This window comes from Aedes albopictus, chromosome 2 (assembly GCF_035046485.1).
Source record: "Aedes albopictus strain Foshan chromosome 2, AalbF5, whole genome shotgun sequence".
NCBI lineage: Eukaryota > Metazoa > Arthropoda > Insecta > Diptera > Culicidae > Aedes > Aedes albopictus.
The window spans coordinates 109,613,080-109,628,672 of NC_085137.1; the positions used below are offsets into that span (position 1 = coordinate 109,613,080).

Here is a 15,593-nt window from a genome sequence, read left to right on the forward strand (position 1 = left end):
TGACTGTTGGCTTCTGGTGACGGCGGTGGTGGATGAGTGTGGTCCATATGTGTTTTATATGTTTTGGAATTCCTAATGAGAACCGATACAGTACCAGGCCGGAGGAGATCGAGAAACTCTGGCTGGTTGCTGGGGTGAATGATGTCATTAATCGTGCGCGCTACCTAGTCTGGGTGCACCTTTATCGAACGAACGGTGTGTGTGATACTTAGAGTGGAATCTAAGCACAGATCTGAGAAGTGGAATTGCTGGAAGGCTCAACAGCTGTGAATTGTTATTGCCTGAGACATGGAATAATTGAATTTGACGTCAGGATAGCAGCCTTCTAATTATAATGTGGATGAATTTCTATTTTCTAAGCATCATATCACAAAAACCAAAAAAAATATCGCTAAACTTTTTATATGTTTTTTTTTTTTTATTTGGATTAACCCTTTGGAGCCGGAGAGGTCATATATGATCCCAGCATAGTAACGGCTTCTTTTAAGAAAAATGGGAATATTAGTATTTGAGACTTCACTGACAATCTAGAACATCCTGAAAATCAAAAAGTTTGGAGAAACAAAATTATTGACATACTAGTTGTTCTAAAAACTGAATTTGGATATGGGTTACGTTCATATATATTAATTTAACCTTCGTCAAGAATATCAAAAGGTGTTTTATATTCTGGGATGTGTTTCAAACTGTCCTGTTTTAAAGTCCTTCAAATCTACAAGAATAACTTTATTTCGCCATAAATAACAGCATTACCTACATAATCTACTAGGATCCGTGAAGCTCTTGAAATCTACAATGTCATTTAGAGACACTATAGGGATATTCCAGGTCAGCCAAACTGCCTTGGAGTTCAGAACTTCAGGTCTACGCTCGTAACAGTAGCCATATCTGTTATACTGAGTAACGTTGCATAATTTATCGCATTTACTGGACAAATATGAAGTCTACTTGATATTATTATAAACCTTTGGGACGTTCAGGGTCATCCAAACTGTCCTATAATGAAGTCTTTCAAATCTACAAGAATAACTTTATGTGTTTTCGTCACAAATAATAGCATTGCATAATCTGCTGGGATTCGTGAAGCTTTTGAAATCTCAAATGTCATTTAGATACACTATAAGGATATTCCAGGTCAGCCAAACTACCGTGGAGTTTAGAACATCAGGACTACACTCGTAACAGCATATGGCTGCTATACTGAGTAACGCTGCATATTTAACCGTGTCTATTGAACCAATCTGAAGTCTATCTGATATTATTATAAACCTTTGGGACATTCAGGGTCGTCCAAACTGTCCTATAATGAGGTCCTTCAAGTCTACAAGAATAACTTCATGTTCACCATAAATAATAGCATTGCATAATCTGAGGGAAACCATTGAAATATCAAATATCATTTAGAGACACAATGTGGGTATTCCAGGTCAGCCAAACTACCTTGGAGTTCAGAACTTCAAGGTCTACATTCGTAACAGCATCCATACTGCTATACTGAGTAACGTTGCATAATCAATCGCAGTTACTGGATCAACCTGATGTCTACTATATATTATTATGAACCTTTGGGACATCAAGGGTCGTCCAAAAGTATTGAATTTATGCTCTTGACAGTAACAAGAGTAATTCTCATAATAAACTGTAACACTAAAGATCCAACTGTAATGTGTAGTCCCGCTGGCATCGCACGAGTCATTCCAAGAAACTTTTGAAATATTCCAGATCCACCAAACTACTTCGGAGACCACAGCTTCAGGTCTACACTTGTGACAATAGCTTTTGCTAGTACAATAAGTAGTGTTACATCCACTGCAAGTAGCTCGAGAAACAACAGGCGTTGTAATATATTTTGGGGATATTATGGGCCATCCCCAGGTAACAATTACAAGCTGTACAAACGTTTTTCTAACTATTTTAATGCAGCCTTCATTCGAACAAAAGCTGGGCACAAGAGGTACAATCCTTTAATCATCTCCTAAACATCTAATTTGGGTGATTTCATTCAACCTTTAGCTGATTAGAGGTTCTTTGAAAGGTTAATCCTAAGGTCAGTAATCAATCAAATTTATTTATTGTGATTAAAAATTAAAAAAAAAAACAATTTCGTAAGGTGCTGTTCAGAAACTACGTAGACTTTTTTTCGGCCATCTCAGACCCCCCCCCCCCTCCCCTCTCGTAGACTTTTGTTCATACAAAATTTTCGAAATTTGTATGGAGCCTAGACTTTGGCCAAACCCCCCTGCCCCCCCTCAGAGTCTACGTAGTTTATGGACAGGCCCTAAGCCTAATTTCATTATTTGCTGCTTTATTTCCTAGAAGAGATGTATTGGAATGTAGAAATTGATTTATGTGAAAAACCGGGAATTGAATTCGGATCTCCTCATTTATAGTCACTGACCTTAGCATCTACATCACACACAATTGTATACAGATCCCCGAAAACGAGAGCATAATTCATTGTGTCTGAATAATCAAAAACAGTTGAACTGAGTCTGCACTGAGGCTGGAGAAGCGATGTGGACACTACGAAAACTTGCTTGGGTCAACTGTCAAAAATTATTTGATTAAAGGCTGAACAACAGATGGATAATTGTGCAGGCTGGTTTATGTTCTAAAGCTGGTTACACAGATGAAGCATATTCTATTAAACTTTATATTCAGCCATTGAGGCTGATAAAAATTTAATTTTGACTTTTTGTCTCCCCCTCCCTTCAAAAATTTTTGGCTGGATTTTGCATTTTAAGGGGGCAGATAAAAAAAATAGTCCTGCTAAAAATTCTTTAACAAATCCGTTGATTTTTTAATATTTTTCAAATAAAATGCTTAATTATTTTTATCCCCCCCTCGACGAGCCAAAGAGTGGTAGGACAAAAAGTGAAATAAATATTTGTACCGGCCTTATATATTGCTGGTTAAAGAGGTTGAACAAGCCATACTTCAGACCAATATTCAGCTGTCATTGTTTTCAGCCACTGGCACCATTAACCAGCCAATGTTCAACTTATACTCTCACTGTTCAGCATTCATTGTTACTTGGGTCGTTCTGTTATGGAGCTTAGTTGATGAAAACAACCACTGTAACATGGGGTGATTTTGTTTTAGTTAGTAACGTTACTACTTATGGCACAAATTTCACAAACGGAGGAGAACGTGCCTCTGGAGCCGACCTATCGATACACTACCTCATAGAGTCCATGAACCTCTGAACTCTCAGCATGATGGATTTGTGATTATTTAGGTCATTTAATCTGTCATGGAGTATACAGCTTTATATTTACACTTGCCAGCCTGCTACACAAAATAATAATACATAATGAATCATATTTACTAATATTCTTTGAAGATTAGTAGGCATTGTTCTATGCCTTTGAAATATTTAAGGTTGTTCAATCTTTTATGAAACTATTTTTTTTTAATCTGCATTCGTTGTAGTCATTATTTGTGCTATAAAAAAAATCCGTGAACTTTTGTGAAACTCAGAACCATTTCAAAATACCTTTGAGATATTTCAGGATTACTAAACTTCCCTACAACTAACTAACTAACTAACTAAGATATTTCGAAACCACTTCTCGAGCATAAATCTAAAGGCAAATATGGGACGCGTCCTAGGATAAGGGATGCAGCCACGAACCGAGGGTTGTGGTGAAGAATTGTTGATTCTGTTTAATTATAAGTGTTGTTATTACCGCTGAATAAATAAAATAGATACAGTCATTACAACAGAAACTTCAATTGATGTAGATGTAGATGCTAGATTTTTAACATCAAAATGGTTTGGATAACCCCAGCCGATCTGATGATGTCCATTTTATATTTAGAAGATTTACTGGACATGATTGATTACTTATCGTAGCTTTTCAAAATGAAAGAAGTCACCGTTTCACGCGTAGCCTTTAGGACTCAAGAACAGTATGAATGACCTAGGATATCCCGACTGATCTGATACTGTCTTTTGCGTATTCAGAAGACTTGCTGGACATGACATAAAACAAATCGTAGCTTTGTATAATGAATGAAATTACCGTTACTCCCGAAGACTTTAAGATTTAAACTCAAGAACAATTTTGATGACCTAGGATATCCCAACTGATCTGATACTGTCTAACAAACTTTCAGAATACTTGCTGGACATGATAGATTACAAATCGTAGCTTTGTATAATGAAGACAAGGATCGGTATATTCGCCTCACTCCATTCATATTCACTCCTCTTTGCTGAAGCAAATCGAGAAAGAAGCAGCAAACGGATCGTCGTGATCAAACACGCAACCCCATCACCAGTGGGAAGCGATGAGCCAGCTGCTTGACATGAATATTCGTTGCCATTCGTCGCAGTCTGGATCGCACGCGAATGAATGAATGGCGAATGGTGAAGAATGCTGGTGAGCGATCGAAGCGGCTATTATCATAAGTAGAAGAGAATTTTTGCATGTAATGCATACATTTTTACTGTATTGTTGCTGAAATGCTAGATTAGCAAAGAAAATAATTCGAAGACATCAAAAATTCGTATGCACAATATCAATCGCATCACTCACGAATCGTATTCGCTTGCGATGCGAATGTGGACGAATGAGTAATTTCCAAGTGTGGCTTCCCACCGTTCGCCGGAGTTTGCTGTCGTCGCTGACAAGCATACACACGAACTAAAGCGACAACCGTTCGCTGCTGACTGTCTTCGAATGTGGAAGAAGATAAAAAGTGGAAATCAGGAACCCTGAATGAAGAAGTTACCGTTACATCTGTAGACTTCAGGATCTGAACTCAAGAACAATTTGGATGACCAGGGATATTCAGAAAAAAATATTCTGCCTCATATTCTAGCGTTTCTATGTTGTTGAGCACAAAAACCACAGAAATACGTAGAAAAAACTCTATAACAACGCTTTAAAAAAATCCTGCTTCAAAGGGTTAACAATATTATTAGCCAGAGGCTAGTTTATCTCGAGATCAACGGCTTTGCTTCCCTTTCGAAGAAAAAACTTACATAATGTGAGGACTGCCTAAATCAGGATCACCTGTCCAAACGGTCGCACTGTAACTATATCTGTAAATTAAATATCGTTGAACAATCAAAAGAATTGATCGAACTGTTATATTTATCACTCAACGATGCGTTTCCAATCTAGATCAGCCAGATGGTCACAACAACATTCAACGGCTTCTTATCAGAGTTTGTAACCTCTTTTCCTTATCTATATCGAATACCAGAACGAAGCTTCAATTCACTGTATTCACACTCAATCAATTACAAGTATTAACTGGTCATGGTATAGATACTATTTTCATGGAACCATCCAACGTTCAACGGAACTAGAAAACATAGATCAGTTCAGTAATGAAGTTGCCTTGGGGGAACATTGTCAAATCAGAAAGTGGGATACAATACATGCACCCCGTATAGCAATTTGTAATTGTACGTCGCCGCCGCGTACAAGATCGGACACTTGAACTCAATAGCGGCGCCTCCGGATGACGACACTTCGCTCCACGCATATGTCGAATTCCTATTAGCAAGTGAATTGATGACCGAACGCGACTTCATGGCGCAAGTGGTTGTTTCTATCTGTTTAAATTTTCGAGGGCTTTCTCGGATCGCGCTAGGTACATTGTATCACGCACTTTAACTTTCACAGCTTGTCGCCGTCGTCGCAGCTTAAGATTTCAGATACGAGGGCGAACAACGCGTTGCAACGTGAGGAATAATCTCCCATCCTCTGGAACCAGTTGTCAATGTTGTCACGTTTGCAGCAGCACAGCGACAACAGTCCAAATAAAGACACAAAAACGCCCACGCGAAAACCACTGATGGCCACTTGGCGATTGGGTCGTCACTTTTTTGGCTTACTTTGAAAAAAAAAAATGAATGAATCTTCCCGCGGAACACCGAGTAACCGCAAACAAACTCAATCGAATCTATAGACTACTGCCGGCCAGCGGACCACCACCGTTGTCTGTCACCACGACCACTGTTTGCCATTCAACTATCGATATACCGTTGAACGAGGTAACTTTGGTAAAAAGAATTAAATTGACTGTGCTGGAGGCAATGTATATTTGGCAATGTATTAATTTGTTAAAATCTCTGTTTGCCACAAATTCAGTTTCTGGGACGATTCAGGGGGTCACATGGAGGTTCCAGATGGTCTCTGGGGGTCAATGGGTATCAGGGGTGTTCCGAAGGCCTCAGGAGCGTTTCAAGGGAATTTCAAGGAGTATCACAGGGTACCAAGAGATCTCAGAGATGTTTCAAGGGAGTCCAAGGGGGCTTCAGAGGTACAAATAGGTCTCAGTGGCGTTTAGGTGGTCTCAGGGTCAGAGGAAGATAAGAGAATCCAGGGAAATCCAGGGGGTCTTTCGGACGCAACATGATTTCAAGGGGTCTCAGGTGGATTCTAGGGCGCCTCAAGAACACTTCAAAGGGCCTCAGTGAGTTCAATGGGACTACAGAGGCTTCAAGGGGTGCTTCTGTAGGGCTCAGGGGCGGTGTGTCAATCTCACGCAGCAAATAATAGACATTTTGTTGCTTTCATCCTTTGTTACCAAAAAGTGCCTCTTGCAACAAACGATGATTACACCGGGGTGTTCCACGAGGTATCAGGGGCGTTTCAGGGAGTTTCAGGGAGTACCAGAAAGTTTCGAAGACGTTTCAAAAGAGACCCAAGGGGTTTCAGGGAGTACCAAGAGGTCTCACGGGCGTTTCAAGGAAATCCCAGGGGGCTTCAGAGCGTATTATGAGGTATCATGGGGCGTTCAAGGGGGTCTCAGGGTCTTCGGGCGTTTCAGAGGGTCTCAGGTGTGTTTCAGGGAGTTTCAGTAAATACCACGGAGGAGATCTCTGGGGCGTTTCAAGGGGGACCCAAGCGATTTCTAGAGGGTACCAGGAGATTTGATCAATTGGGTACTAAATTGTTATTCCATACCAGCAACTTCTATACGTCGTTATGATCATAAAGTTCTTTCCTCATTCAGTTCATGGATGGCTTGGCTAGCAATGAGTGTGGACTTTTCAGTTTTTAGAAAAAGTTAGTCTTACATTACTTTTTTTCAAAGGTTTTAAAATGTGTTTTTCACTTAGATGAAACCGTTGATACTTAACAATCGATTGTCACTAGTATTACACACCTGTGAATTTTCTGTTTAACATTTTTGTGTAACCTTCATTGTGATGTAATAGAGCCATTCTAGATAAGAATCAGTTATTAATTTTTAGATTTTATTTAAAAAGTAATTTAATGTGGCTGAACCAGGCTTGAAAACCGTCAGCGTCACCACAGGTCGTCACGCAAATTTTACAGAAGTGCCTCTCTCAATGTCATCGAATCGGGAGGCAAAGACCAAGAGAGGCTAACAATATTCGCTCATTTTTCGGTCATGACGGAGCGTGACATGGTTGTAAACAAGGCAATTACTACAACATTACTGGATTTTGTCATTGTTTAAAACCTACAAAGCATAAATGTATATCCTCTCTATCTGTTAAATACAACGGCTAGCCTAAATTTGCTTGGACCAGGTGAAAATTTAATTTCAAAACAACATAAAAGTTTCCGTCATGACGCTTGATCAATGCAAAATGACATGACGAAGTGCGTGAATGCTCGTTTTGTCTTGTGACGATGAAAGGGCCTACTTAACAATTGTTCATCGTCATGTGAAGCTCACGACCAATAACAGCGCTGGGCTGAACTTGCTTATTTCATAGGAAATTGCCTACATTCAGTCGTTTACATATCAATTTCAAAAGTTAATTTAGCTTTTTAAACTTAACTCGTGTTCAGAAGGCCCCCTGGAATATCTCTAAAACCATTTGAAGCACCCACAGGCACCCCCGAAAATGCCTCCGTGAAATCCCACTGAGATCCCTGGAGCCCCCGAAACGCCCCTGAGATATCCTGAAGCATCCCTGAGATCTTCAAACATCTGGGACCCCGTTGACACACCCCTAAAGTTGACTTGGACGCTTTTGAAACCCCCTTGAGATCGATTGGTACCCCCTGAAATCCCTGAGAAACTCTGACACCCCCTAAAACCACTTGAGATGGATCTGAGACTCCCTTAAACGGCCCAGGCATCTCATGGAATCCTCTGAAACGCTACTGAGATATCCGGGGACTCTTTGAAACTATCATAAACGCCCATGAGACTCCTCTAAACGCTCTTGAGACCTTTTGAAGCATTTTTGAGGCCTGCTGGAATCCCCTGAGATCGCATGAAGTGCCCTTGAGACTCCTTTGAATCTCATGAGACCTGCTCAAATGCCTCTGAAACCCCATCAAACCTCCTTGGAGGCCCCTGAAAACTTCCTGAAATCCTCTGAGATTACCTTTACTTATCTTCCCAAGTAACACAACTAGTTATATAATAGTTTAAAATTCAGGTTTCATACTTAGCTGGTAGTATTTTTCATGTAATATTTACTCAAAATTCGTCACCTATATAATCAAAACAGCGCAAAAAATGGCGGCTTATAAAACACCTTAACACACGTTCGCTTCATATGCGGATGGTCATGGGTTTGATTCCCAGCCCCGGCACTTGCGATTTTTCGTCAGTTGCTTTTCCCCCGAGAACAACTGACACTGACCCTCTTCTGAGCCCCGTGGCTCAAACGGACCCGGATACCTGGACATCGGCGAACTGCTACTCATAATGGACCCCCAATCGGACTGGAAAGGAACAACGGCCATCCATCACCAACCTTGTGCTCATCATTCTACTAGGTATAAAGTAGAAAAAGTGAAAGCAGCAGAAAGGCAACCAGTTCGATAAAGTAGAATAGAATCTAGGCGCTGTACAAAATGTAAGTGCAGCTGTCAGTTGAAATTGCTCACGTAGTGCCCCAGTGGACAATAGAGCTGTAAATTAGATTAAGTGATTAAGAATAAAAAAAAAAACACCTTAGAAGTTGTATAACATGTATTGCAATTCACTTATAATGCTTATAATTACGGTCATGGTACGTTCCAACCAGCTTGCGAAAAATCATTAGTTGCAATCTACAGTCAGGTTTTTTTTTACGCGGGGGATACGTACCGCGTAAAAAAAAAACTCAGTTCAAAATTAAAAAAACCGCGTAAAAAAAGTCTCACCATTTCTCGACGAACATGCGAAAATAAGACGATGAAATTTTTTTTTGTATGGAGTTTTCATTTACGCGGCCGCGTAAATCAAAACCGCGTAAAAAAAGACCTGACTGTAGTTATTCGCCAATGACAGTAACTGGCAAAATACCTAGATACTATTACCGCTACAATTAGGCATGCGGTTGATATAAGTTATACTAGAGTTATATAATTGGCAAAAAACATTTTTATAACAAGTAAATGTGACATATTTATACGTGAATTCACTTGAGCGTAAATACCGACAGAAAAAAAAAACAAAACAAATTGTGTTAATAATTACATGTATAGCTCTCGAACCTGGAATAGTTCCCAAATGATGGAGTCAGATTATGTTAAATACTCGGATAAGAAATTATGAAATTGGTCTTTCTGTGTAATGATAGTCTTGTTTTTCTTGCCGTTCAAGATTTGTGGCGAAACTGCTAATAGTACTTCTCAACTTTCCAAGCGCCAACGCACCGCATTCAGACAAATAAATATTGTTCCCAAAACAACCCTTATAATGCCTATTTTTTGATACTTTTCTCAAAACTACACAATGAAACAATATGGCAGACTCGATAAAAATCTCACAGTGCCGTTCAAAAAAATGAATAACTAATTCAATTTTAACGAATTTATGATTGCGCTCATGGCTTGTTTCTGATTTGTTTCAAACTATAATGTGTATTTTTTTTTGTTGCAACATTAAAATTCGAGGGATATATTAATGCCAACTTGTGTATTATTTCTAAGTTTGTCTTCATTGTTTAAGCCAGTAGTGTAATGGGATTTTACACATAAATATCTCTGCAGATGTTACGGTTTAAAGTTAGAATAACTTAGAAATTACATTCATTAAACATACTCATTAGTTCATGTTTAGCAAACATAAAAACTACGGCAAAATAACTATTATATAACTCGTATTTACTTTGCTGAACTTGAACTGTCAAAACAATTGTTGTGAATATTGGAGCTGTTTATTTTGTTGATACTGCACTGGACAGATCACGACCGCGTCGGATTATTCTATAGTTTCGGCGAGATTATTCAATCGGTAACCGGTATTTAAGGTTTGATATAACCCATGGATGATTTGTAAGCCGTAAATATAGTGAGAGAAAGACGGCATCCCGGCAGAAATCACATTTAACGGGGATAGATTTGGTTATCAACTATTTGACTCCAGCAGTTGTTCAGAGCCCCGAACATTTTTGTTATGGAAGAAGGGGTTACGCCGGAGTTCGAAATTCCTGTGCTCTGCAACGGTTTATAATGCAAGAAGTGGTTCTACGATTTCAGGGATTTAGCTGGAACAGTCGGCTTAGTTCATACTTTGGATCTCTTAAGGCAGGTTGATGTGAGTGGACCTACAGATTGATTTCTAGCACCTGTTTTGATTGTGCCAATAGCTCATCGATGTCTGGAATTGGAAGTAGCATGTGAGAGATTATTCAGCAAACTACATGTGACACGTCTTATTTCGGTTTAAGCCATAACATATTGTAATTAGATAAAGTAATCGTGAAATATGTGAGGTTATGTAGGACGAGAATGTTAGTTGCTGTCTTGGTCTATTTGTTTAAAGCTCTAAAGTGGTTGTCTTTTTGTTTAATCAACGTATGTTGTACATGGTAAAGCCTATGTGCGATAAATCGCATATTTTTGCTATTTGTTACTGCTCAACCTTATAAGAGCTTGAAAATAACCAAAGATGTATTCTGATGTGCTTATAATACTTTTATAATACATCTCTTGAATATTTGAATTTTCAAGATGTTTTCTGTGTTACTTGGGATATCGGTCAGACTAAGGCCTGGGTGTCCTCTGCTGTAAGTAGGAGTCGTCTTCATTCTACTTGATCCGTGGCTGTGTGCGAAGTTGGAGCCGCACTCTGCGAAGGGTCCACAAATCGTCCTCTACTTGATCGACCCACCTAACTCGTTGCGCACCACGTCTTCTTGTCCGGTCGGATGACTCTCGAGAACCATTTTAGTCGGGTTGCTATCCGACATACTGATGACGTAAACCACCCAGCATAGCCTCCCAATTTTTGCGGTTTGGATGATGGTTGGTTCTCTCAGCAGCTGCTACAGTTCGTAGTTCATTGGTCTTCTCCATGTGCCGTCTTCCATCTGTACTGCCGTAGATAGTACGCAACACCATCCAAGGGCGCGTTGATCCTCTACACGTAGAGTCCATGCTTCGTGCCCATAGATGACTACCGGTCTGATCAGCGTTTTGTAGATAGTTGAATTCATGTGACGGCGAGCTTTGTTCGATCGTAGAGTTCAAATTAAACTCGATTTCCTGCCACAATACGTCTCCGAATTTCTCTGCTAGTGTCGTTGTCGGCGGTCACCAATGAGCCTACTCTGAGATCCCCTTCTAGCCTCTGAGACCTCCTGTAATCCCATGTGACCCTCTTGATACGCCCATGAGATCATCCGGTATCTCCCTAAAAATACCTGAAACGCAGCTGAGGTCATTTGGAAGCATTCTGAAACGCCCAGAAGCGCCCTTGAGACCCCCTGGGGACTCAAGGAAACGCCCCTGAGCACTCCTGATACCCCCTAAAACTCCTCGAAACGCTCCTAAGACCCCTTGAGACGTCCCTGAGGCCACAAGGAACCCCCAAGAGACGCGCTGAAACGCTCCTGAAGCCCCATCAGATTCTCTTGAAGGCTTCTGAAAATCCCCTGAAACAGACGATTTAAATGATGGAAATGTCAAAAGTTCAATATTGTAAAACGATCGTTTTAAGCTAAAAACAATGCGGCCAAAATTTGGAGTCCGTATCTCAAGGCTAACTGGTCCCCCGCGGGGCCTAATGTTCTCAAAAGGGTCACAAAAAACATAAATTCTTTTCGACGAAAAAACACCCTATTCTACTAAAATCGACAATGTGCTCAGAATTACGATATCTATTTTCGTATTTGAGTTATTGAGCCAGGTGCATAAAAAGAGGGTCCAGTGTGGTTATTTGCAGATTATGATAGTAGTTTATAAAACAATAAAACTAAAAAAACACTGCTTCACAAAAAAAAATAATAGAAAATTCGCATGTAGGATGATACTTTTTCATGCCTTTGTCGCTCAGATTTATCACTTTGAAATTTTGCGCAACAAATCCAACATAGGGTCTGGGACCATTTGGGCAGAAGCACCTATTTTGGGCACTTGCTGCTATAACTCAGTCAATTTTGAACCGATTGGCTTGATTTTTGAGACACGATCAGCTAGGCACAGTACCTAGCCATGTTTCAAAATACAAGTCAATCGGTTTGAAATTTACTGAGTTATAGCAGCAAGTACCCAAAATAGGTGCTCCTGCCCAAATGGTCCCAGACCCTAGCTGCCTGTGCTGATGATGAGCCATTTGGCCTTAAATTAATATAGTTACACCATTTCACGGTACATAGTACCACGGAGCAAATCAGCAGCTGCACAGTGGGATAACATCGAAAAAAGATAGTCAGAACCATATATTTCCAAAATAATACATACTCGTTCTTTTTAGATTGCACATAACCAACCCAAGCAGTTTTAGGAGAGTTCTTCATCCTCTGTTCAGTACAGCCTATACAGTGGAGACTCCTGTAACACGGTGTCACAAACATTAGCCTAATTTCTTAGTGGAAGACTTCCAATCCAAAGTAGAAGAATTGCTTACAAGATTCTCATGAGACCATATTTAAGCGGTTTCCTTGGCGCTTTCCCAAGTCATTCGCTAGATGAATTAGTCTCATATTTCTATCCTTCCCAAGAGAATCCGTTCATTTTTTTATATTTCCGTCGTCCCAATGTGAGTTGGCAACACAAAAAAAAAACTACCCACCGCAGGACAATTAATTAATTTGCAAAGGTAAACAGAGCACACTTTTCATACTGATTCGTGGTTGTTGTTTTTTCCACTTGCACTCGTTATCGGCTTTTGTGCCCATCCACCTTTATCCTGCATTTTTGATAGCGAACCAAACCACCAACGTCAACCAGTCAGCCAATTCAGCATTCGCGTCGTTGCGTCGCGCCCGCCGCCTGCAGGTCAGCTGTTAAATTGCGCTACCGGGCAACTCCCTGACGCGGATGAGCGCACCGTTGTATTTGCTGACACATTCACATTGTTGTTAAACACGTTGTAGCAGCAGTCGGTACTTGCTACCTGAACACCACGCTGCTGGTTGTTAGCTGGCATATTACCAACGACTCACTCGCTCTCTCCAGCCAAGGTACCCGATGCCAGCCCGATTAGGCCTACAACATATTTGCAAACAATTGCACACCGATAGACCGCGCGATGATCATCGTCATCTTTATCGCTAGACGCGTCGAACTTCAAGAAGACTTGTTGAACTGTAACACGAACCGTGTGCCGCGTATCGCGTGGATATTATCGCCCATTTAACGACGACGAAGGCGACAACGACAACGTGTTAATTCGAATCGGGAGCCAGTCGGGAACTGACACTACTGGTGTGTCGATATGCCATACCCCCCAAAGTGTTCCGAGACAGAGAAGAGAGTTGCAATCGCCTTCTTAACTGCTTACTTAGCCGGACGCGTGTTCTATAACCGGTGTGCTGCAGCGACTGCGAGTGTGTTGTTTTGCCGATGCGCGCGCGGTTTCAACACTGACTGGCGGTAAGGTAGAATGCCTTATTTGCAACACGTGGGGTAAACTTTAACATTATATTTTGAATCAACTTTCATGAATATCACATCTAATTATTTTAATAATAAAATTGATCGAGTTTTGATCATTATCCAGAGCATTATTAAACAACGCTCATTCTATAGAAAGACTGGGTTGACTTGATCCCTTTTACTTAATTAGCCTGTAGCTTTAAAGAAAACACAAAACTTGATCCGATTTTCGCACAAAATGACAGATCAACATCTACCGGAAAGTCGCCAGTCACCGTGAATCTAAGAGTATTTGGGGCAAATAAGGGCTGTATTTAGCACAAATCTTATAAACATTGTTGGTGCCGCTGTTAATTGTTAAAAAGCTGAAATGGTCTTATTGTATTGTCCACTTTGGTCTTCGTAAAGATTTTATCCGCTAAATCTGAGGCGGAGTATATTGTACTATCTAACTCCGTATAGATTATACTAGGACATCCTTCACCTTCCAGAGATATAATATCATTGGAATCCACACTTTGAACCGAACCTGGAAAATGGCTTTCCATCATTAAATCCAAAGTTTCAGGAGGAGTTTTGGTAAAAGCTCCATCGTCGCGCTTCAGAGTTCTCAATTCATTTGAATGATCTTTTGCAAGCGTTTTCTGTAGTCTTGCAAATACAGGAGTGCTGTTTATGTTTTCACATGTCAACATCCAAGATTTTCTTTTAGATTTTCGTATTTTCGTATTTCGTATATTTTCGTTGTCGTATTCAATCAGGACTTTCCTGTACAGAGTCCAATCTCCCGTTTGTTTCGTTCTATTGAACATTTTACGAGAAGATTTTCTAAGGCGACCCAGTTTAAAGTCCCACCATGGCACGTCTCTAGTTTAAAACGATTGTGTGGTTGGACAACTGCTATCAAAGGAATTGATGATGCTTCCATTTACTCTTTGAGAAAATGATTCTAACCTTTGGATTGAATCAATAGTTTCTCCCATTGTAAATGAATGCGTATTCAACCATTCTACATATTGATCCTAGTTCGTTTTCGTGGGATTTCTAAATGCAGTTCTAGAATAATCTCCACCACTCCAATTGGAGATTATGTGTTTATGATCAGATAGTGAAATCTCATCTGACACGTGCCAGTTTGTGATCTTGTCAAAGCATTGTACAGTGTTAGATCCAAGATCTCTTGTCTAATTGCATTTGAGAAAGTAGGTTTATCACGTGACAATGGCAATGGTGATGATGGTATCATTATTGCAAATGACTATATTGTTGGAAGACAGATACTCTAATAGTGACTCACCTCGACTGTTAATATCCGTAATACTCCAAACCGTGTGATGCGCATTGGCGTCACAGCCAATGATAAACGATTTGTTGTTTTCTTTACAGAATTGAACTAATGATGCGATCTCAGGAGGAGGTACCTCAGGAACATCATCAGGAAAGTAAGCTGAAGCCACAGCGATCTTAGTTTTACCCCTAGTGGTTGGTACCTCTACCATGACCACAACAATGTCCTTTCTGATAAACTCTGTAATAGGACAGCATTTTAACTTTTTGCGTACTACAGTGATAGACATTCGTTTAGCCGAGAACAAAAAATGTGTCAGGAAACTCATACAAAAGATTTTATGATAAAACTTTTTTATCGTAGTAATAGTATATCTAGTACAGTTTTATAAAAATGTGATACATTAAACTTACATATACACTGAAACAAAACCGAGGGTAAAAACCCTTCAAATTTCATTTTTTGCCTAGACATTCGTTTAGCCGAGGTAAATGAAAAATTGGGTTTCAATAGATTTTTTACAATTTCGTGAGTATATTTCGAGAATA

General features: G+C 40.0%; 1 protein-coding gene across 5 annotated transcripts in view; it reads right to left on the reverse strand.

The window, feature by feature from the left end:
• The window catches only part of LOC109420651 (breast cancer anti-estrogen resistance protein 3 homolog), a 161,617-nt gene extending 147,993 nt beyond the window's left edge, over positions 1 to 13,624 (reverse strand). For 2 of the 5 annotated variants that reach the window (XM_029852958.2, XM_029852955.2), the window contains exon 1: positions 13,325 to 13,624. The gene's annotated coding sequence lies outside the window, so the exon portion shown is untranslated. Of the gene's footprint in view, positions 1 to 13,275 lie in introns of all 5 variants that reach the window. The other 3 variants (XM_029852957.2, XM_029852956.2, XM_062850214.1) reach the window with 2 other exon arrangements.
• Positions 13,625 to 15,593: the final 1,969 nt, after the last annotated feature.